At 42.4% G+C, this 7,980-nt stretch overlaps 1 non-coding gene across 1 annotated transcript; it reads right to left on the bottom strand.

Moving 5' to 3' along the window:
* Positions 1–1,511: 1,511 nt before the first annotated feature.
* On the bottom strand, positions 1,512–1,586 carry Trnat-agu (transfer RNA threonine (anticodon AGU)). The gene has a single exon. It is a non-coding gene; the product is annotated as a tRNA-Thr (tRNA).
* Positions 1,587–7,980: the final 6,394 nt, after the last annotated feature.

Below are 7,980 nucleotides of genomic sequence, written 5' to 3'. Positions count from 1 at the left end.
TGGTGGGGGGGAGGGGAGGGGGGAATGGATTAGGTAATGGGGTGGCGGAGGCAAGGTGGGCAATGGTTGCAACCCGAGGCCTCGCCACAATGTCTCCTCCCTCCCATCCTGTGGATGTGGTACAAAGGATGCAATGGGTGTATTATTGTGAATGTTTGTTGTTATTTTATTTATTATATCTATTTATTTAATTTTTTTAATTTTTTTAAACAGTAAGTAACTGAAACTAGCAAGTACACTCGTTGCGACGAGTTGCGGACGCACATAACTGAAAACACGCTTATAGTTTCAGCAAGGAGCATAAAGAAAGTGAGAAAAGTGCCGGGCTAAGGAAAGCATGAAACAAAAAAAAATTCAAATGTGTGTGAAATCTTATGGGACTTAACTGCCAAGGTCATCAGTCCCTAAGCTTACACATTACTAACCTAAATTATCCAAAGGACAAACACACACACCCATGCCCGAGGGAGGACTCGAACCTCCACCGGGACCAGCCGCACAGTCCATGACTGCAGCACCCTAGACCGCTCGGATAATCCCGCGCGGCCATGAAACAAAACCTAAGGGTGGAATCCATATCATCATTAACCGTTGCTACATCTTGCACCGGGTGGGAAACAAAAACTGCGAAGAACTTTTCGCACCAGGAATAAAAAGAGGAAATGGGGCAAATACTGCTACAGAGTGCGACAGGTCACGAAGAAACTCTCCATCTGCTGTATCATCCAGGTATGACTTCTCGCAATGACCAAGGTAGATCCCACGTTGTACCGTGTAGTGTTCTATCACCGTCTTGTAATTTTAGCTTCTCTTACCCGTGATGTTCCATCTACATGGAAGGTCGTGGAACGCACTCCACAAATAATTGGAAAAATATTGTCGATACTTGGGGTTACGGAGGATCTTGCAAGGTCGTTCCTGCAAATAGTTCCAAAAGTCTAAACTGTCCTTAGTGCCGTCTTGAAACAAATAATGCACTGCATGTCCACGAAGCCACGCCATGGCATTAGTTTTCGTGCGTGGGTAATACGTCTCATTCGGGAATAAGATAGTCTTGGGATCGATATGATTCGGTGTCACTCGAAGGAAGTGTACTGATATTTGCTTCACTAAGTGCCACACTGCCGTAGACTCGCCAGAGCTAAGACAGTGTTCATCGTTGTCTTGAACGCCACAGCTCGTGCACGTGGGTGAGTCTACCAAATGGATCGCACGTAGCCTTGATCCGGTGTGCTTACCGTTGACGGTGATATACCTCATCGCCGTGACGGCAGTGTCCAGTGTTATTTGGTGAATTGTCCTCCACACTACTCGCCAGTTGACGTTCGAGTGCTTCCTCTTCACGACGTTATCGGGTGGTCCATGTTGCAGGACCCGATAAACCGTCTTTACCGTTGCCAGTTGAGTCGCTGGTAAGGCAAGTCGAACGTAACTGAGTTCGAGTGTTTAAATCAAGACCCTACGCTGCCGATAGACGTTGATATACATCAACGGGGACAGTTGAAAATGTGTGCCCCGACCGGGACTCGAACCCGAAATCTCCTGCTTACTTGGCAGACGCTCTATCCATCTGAGCCACCGAGGGCACAGAGGAGAGTGCGACTGCAGGGACTTATCCCTTGCACGCTCCCCGTGAGACCCACATCCCCACCTTAATGTCCACACACTACATTCGTAGTGCCTCTGCCCATTACATGTCCGAAAGAACAGATACCATCTTCGTATAGACTTTCAGATATGCTGACGACATTGTAATTCTGTCAGAGAAGCCGAAGAACTTTGAAGAGCAATTGAAGAGAGTGGATAATGTCGTGGAAAAGAAATTATAATACGGATATCAACAACAGTAAAACGAGGGTAATAAATAGTCAAATCAAATCAGACGATGCTGAGGGAAATTCATAAAGAAATGGCACATTAAAAGCAGAAGATGAATTGTGCTATTTGGCCAGCAACATAACTGATGTTGGCTGAAGTAGAGAGGGAATAAAAAGTAGACTGGCAGTATTAAGTAAAAATTTCTAAAAAAGAAAAATTCCTAACATTCATCCATATTACAAAAATGGATGTATATATACGTGTATGTTCCACATTTTTTCCTGAACCATTGGACCGACGTCAACCAGACTTGGTACACATGTCACTTACTGACTGAGAAGAATTCTAGTGAGGTTAAGAAACATCTAAATGGAAAGGGTTGGCCGCCCGATGTGACCGAGCAGTTCTAGGCGCTTCAGTCCGGAACCACGCGGCTGCTGCGGTCGCAGGTTCGAATCCTGCCTCGGGCATGGATGTGTGTGATGCCCTTATGTTAGTTAGGTTTAAGTAGTTCTAAGTCTAGGGGACTGATGCCTCAGATGTTAAGTCCCATAGCGCTTAGAGCCATTTGAACCATTCTGTGATAGGGTTGGGGGGGGGGGGGGGGAGACGAAAAAGCAGCGTAGCGCACGGCACACGAATACGCTTCCTTTAGTCATCCAGTATTTGAGAGTAAAAGCACTTAGTGACCCGCAACAAAGTTCCCACTCAGTTTCAAAATTTTACGAAACTTCTTCTTGTTGGCAACTCCCATAAAATGCTGAAAGGAAAAACGTTTCTCTATTACTACTTTTTCGCTGTTCACGCAGTAAAACTGCCCCCTGAGGCTCGAAAATTTAATTTATTACCTCTTTGCTACTGACTCTATGCAACTCATTTCCCAGACAGTATCCACATATGCCACTGAATGTACCTACAAAATTATATCATCGTACGACACAGTTCAGGAGATATGACGTCAAATACTGACGTAGGTGAAAAACTGAGCCACCATGTATAACGTTTTATTTTATTACTTCTTTACTACTAGCTCCATTCGCAACACATTTCGCAGACAGGTTCCACACACGCCGCTGAATGCACCTAGAAAAATATATCTTTGTACGATACATAGTTCAGGAAATATAACGTCAAAATCGCTGATATACGTGAGAAGCTGCCGCATCATACTCGACATTTTAATTTATTATATCTTTAGCACTAACTCTACTGCCAAAACATTTCGGAGCCAGTACCCACATACACCACTGTATGTATGTCATGGTACGACGCGTAGTACAGCAGATACCACGTCATAAATAATCAGCTGCGTGAAAATGAAACTACAGGGCGAAATTCGTTAGAAATACGGCTGAAATATCTTTACAAATATGAGTGAAATGTGTTAAATATATGTGAAATATATTTTTGAGATGTACGCACACGGTCAAAACCGCGGGTAAAAAGCACATCCTAAATACTTGGAACGATTTCAACCGAATTTGGACACATATTAGTTACAATCTCGAAAGGTTGGTAAGAACCACCAGCCTCCTATTGGGGTGGCGGTGTTAATGGGGAGAGAGCACGCGGAGGAGGGGATGGATAGATAGAGAGGTGGAAGGTGGAGTTGGGCACAAATAGGGAGGCAGAGGAGGAGGAGAAGTGGACGGAAAGAGGGGGAGGAGGAGATGGATAATGAGAATGTGAGGGGGAGATGGAATTAGTGGGGGAAGAGGAAATGGTCATAGGGGGCAGGAGCAGGTGGACAGAGTGGGGAGTTTCCGTTGGACAGAGAGAGGATGGTGGAGCAGATGAGCACATAGACAGAGGAAAGTTTAGGAAGAAATGAATAGAGTGAGAAGAAGGAGATGGAAAGAGAGCGGGAAGTAGAGGAGGTAAACAGAAAGACGGGGTGGAGGAGATGAACAAAGGGGGTGAAGGTGGAGATGCACAGAGTGAAGGGGGTTGTATTAAATGCATACCCGGGCAGCGCTAGGTACGCAGCAAGTCGAAAATAAATTTAAGGTTTATAAAGTCTTTTCTAGAGGTAGTTGTCTAGAATTTAGGCTTATACTCCCATGTAAGGTTGAAGGCCTACATCTCATACAGAGAGAATGAAGAAGCGTTTGAAATGTGGCGCTACATAAAAAAGATGGTGATTAAATGGGAAGACTGAATAACTTATGGGGAGGTCGTGAATAGATTTGGGGGAGAAATAAAATTTATGTGAGAACTTAAAGGGATCGACTGATCGGACACATTATGAGGCATCTATCTTTAGTTTGGTAATGGATGAAAGTGTAGCGTCTATAAATAATAGAGAGAGAGACCAAATCTTTGGAATAAAGGCCATAACAACGGTATAAGTGAACAGTAATACATTACATTTATTGGCGTTCAAGGTCGACATCGAGCACCTACACCAAAATGACTCATTGCAGTTCAGTAATATTTCTTCTGTTGAAAGCTTCTAAAAGACGACAGCACAGAGCTCAAATGGGTTGTAACACTCCACCCGGCGAAGTTATTAAATTTCGCCTCGTTTTATGACGTGTTAAGCTGTTGATTTCCTTCTACTAGGAAGTCCCGAACCCATTCACAAATATAGTCCGATTCTTTAAATTGGTATTTTGATAACTAAACGACAGCGCGGAATTGCATGGAAATCCTTCCAGAAGTCTAATCGTCGTCTACGGAAAACAATTGTCTTATGTACCAAAATACTCAGAATATATCCCAGAACACCTCCAGAATTTTGTCAGTGGAGTCTGAGTTCATACTGTATATAGATTGTAAGTAGGCTGTTTAGGTTTTTTTATTGGTAACGCCACCTCTGTATGAAAATCACTGGCTGTGCTGTGTGCAGTCTGTGGCTGCTTTGCATTGTTGTAATACTCGCCATTGTAGTGTTAGGCAGCTGGCTGTGAACAGCGTAGCGTTGCGCAGTTGGAGGTGAGCCGCCAGCAGTGGTGGATGTGGGGAGAGAGATGGCGGAGCTTTGAAATTTGTCATGAACTGCTATATTTATAAATGATGATATCAAGGTAAATACATTGTTTGTTCTCTATTAATATATTTCATTTGCTAACTATCCCTATCAGTAGTTAGTGCCTTCCATAGTTTGAATCCTTTATTTAGCTGGCAGTAGTGGCGCTAGCTGTATTGCAGTAGCTTGAGCAGCGAAGATTTTTGTGAGGTAAGTGATTTGTGAAAGGTATAGTTTAATGTTAGTCAGGGCCATTCTTTTGTAGGGAATTTTGAAAGTCAGATTGCGTTGCGCTAACAAAATATTGTGTGTCAGTTTAAGCACAGTCATATGTAAAATTGTTTAAAAGGGGACGTTTCATATGGCGACCCTGCCAGGATACCTCACTGGAATCTTCTGATTTTTTTCCTTGTAGTTTGTGTAATTAGTGTAGCTTTTGTTTATTGCCAGCGCGTGATTATAGAGAGAATTTCCTTTGTAGTTGTAGTTTTTCATTGTTGTACAGTAAAACAGTTGTGGCATGCATGTAGATTTGCACCAAGTATTTCGCAGCTGCAATTAATTAGATATTATTTTCAGTGTTATGTTAATGTGTTCTCTTATTTTTGCTCTTCAAATTGTGTTTTTCTGTGTTGTTGTGTGAAATACTGTGACAATAATGGCGTGCGAAAAACGCAATACTAGGCTCCAAAGTAAACTGCGAAATGACAGTGAAAACGAAAGCAGTGTGTTAGCGCCACCGAGTAATGAATTAACTGATGTTCAAAGTAATAATTTGGTAATTGTGCATAGGGAAATGGAGCGGGCGGCAAACAATGGCGTGGACAGTGAAACAATTAGTGAGCAGGGAAGCATTATCGATCGATCGGTCGGCAATAGCTCGCCTCAGGAATCCGAAATGACAGGACACAATTTTGCAAATACTGTAGATTCAGGTTTTGCGTCCTCACTGTTTTCTCAAATAAGTCGAGACACAATTTCTGCTAGTCAAAATGTGAATGTTGCCGGTGCAAATGCACTGCCGAAAAGCATAGAGGAACAGATTCCAGACACTCATTCATTATTATTGCAATTAATGCAACAAATGAAACAAAATCAGAGACAAACACAGCAACAGCTAGACACAGTGGAACAAAATCTTAAAAAGTTAGACACAATGGAACAAAATCAGAGACAAACACAGCAAAAGCTTCAAAAGTTAGACACAATGGAACTAAATCAGAGACAAACACAGCAACAGCTTCAAAAGTTAGACTCATTGGAGCAAACTCTTGAACAAACACGTGAGGATTTAACTACTGAGTTACATCACATTGAATCGAAATGTCAAAAAGTCTGTAATGACGTAAAAACACAAATTTGTGAGCATTTCCAACCTATTTTTTCGCGGCATGAAAATGCACTACAGAATCACGAAGCAGCCATAAAAGAACTGCAAACTACTGTTCACGAAAATCATGAGACCTTGCAAGCTAAATTTGACTCAGTTGCATCTACCGATTCGGTTACGCAACTTGCAAAAACTCAGGAAAACTTAAAGGACACAGTAAATATTCTGAAACTTGGTTCAGAAAAACACACTGAGGAAATAAGTACACTATCGGAGAAAGTAGCCGAACTTTCGGATCAGGTCACTAACTTATCTACAAAGGTAGATGAGGATCTGAATGACACAACACCTGTAGCCTTCACTGATACTGAAGAGTACGAACAAATTAGAAAATTCAAACAAAATCAAAATCAAATCAATACACAGTACAAAAGAGAAATCCGGGAAGTGCAAGTTCAGTTGGCACAAGTAGTACAAGAATTACGTATTTCAGAGGACACTCGCGCTCCAACACGGGAAGAGGGACTTAGAAATACGGAAAAGACGCAAAATAATGACACAGGGCATTTCGGAAGTTATGAAAGAAACTGGCAATGTCCACCGAATTTTGAGATGTAACGGCCGACACGACCTAACAATGACCGATATGCGACTCGCCGACATGATGATTTTGACTATAAGCTGTTCATTACTACACGTAAATTCAAAACGTTTAAGAATTGTGCCAACGACATTCATCCACAAGCGTGGCTCCATCAATTCTCTCATTGTTTTCCTCCCAACTGGTCATTAGAACACAGATTAGAATTTATGTGTGGCTACTTAGAGAATGAACCAGTTGTAAGAATGCGATCGGTCATTCACGATTGTCACAGTGAAGGAGAATTTTACCATGCCTTCCTCTCAGCATATTGGTCTCAAGCCACACAAGACCGAGTAAAACATGGCATCATAATGATGAAACATTTCGAACAATCTGAATTCTCCAGTCTTGTGAAATATTTTGAAGATATGTTGCACAAGAATCAGTACCTGTCAAACCCATACAGCCCCTCAGAACTCATCCGCATTTGCTTAATCAAACTGCCTGAGCATTTACGACATATTATTTTGGCAGGACGTTGCAAAGACGACATTGAAGCATTTCAAGGACTCTTACAAGAACTGGAAATTGACACTGACAATCGCGGAACGCACGAGCACAACAATTACAGATCACATCCGTCGCAATTCCGCGATGAAAGAAATAATAACTGGACGCGACAAGGCTATTCTCACAACACAAATCGTGACCGAAACAGACACCACCCGTATAACAACCGTTGGCAGAGTAGTAATAATTACAGGGAAAGATCACCTCTCCGCGGTAATGACTATCACAGAGACAATCAGAGAAACAGGCAATATGGGAACCAAAACAATTATTATTACGAGGGACAGAATAGACGCAACGGTCCAGCGCGCAGTTACGATTCAGGGAGAAATTCTCCACCACTTAACCGACAAGAAAGAAACTACAGGAACTACCGACATGACGACAGACGATATGATCGTAACGACAAACCTGAATTGCATCAGAACTGGCGGGATTTAAACAGGGCAGGGCCCTCTCGTCACAGTGAATTTGTAGAAATTAGGTCTCCAAATCCCAATAACGACGCGCGCCAACAAAGAGACAATAGGCAATGACTCACACCGCTGGCAGCCACAAAACGTTCTTATGACACTAACGACGCAGCTGCCGTAGCTAGTAATTACGTAAAAATGGAAGACATTAGGGACATCTTACTCCAGGAACACGACGTAAAACTTAACAACATTGCATATCCTGTGATTCACATTACTGTAAATGACGTAAAATTTA

The sequence above is a fragment of the Schistocerca nitens genome, chromosome 7 (assembly GCF_023898315.1).
Source record: "Schistocerca nitens isolate TAMUIC-IGC-003100 chromosome 7, iqSchNite1.1, whole genome shotgun sequence".
Lineage (NCBI taxonomy): Eukaryota > Metazoa > Arthropoda > Insecta > Orthoptera > Acrididae > Schistocerca > Schistocerca nitens.
Note: the sequence above shows the minus strand (reverse complement) of the source record. Positions and strands in the feature narration are given on the sequence as shown.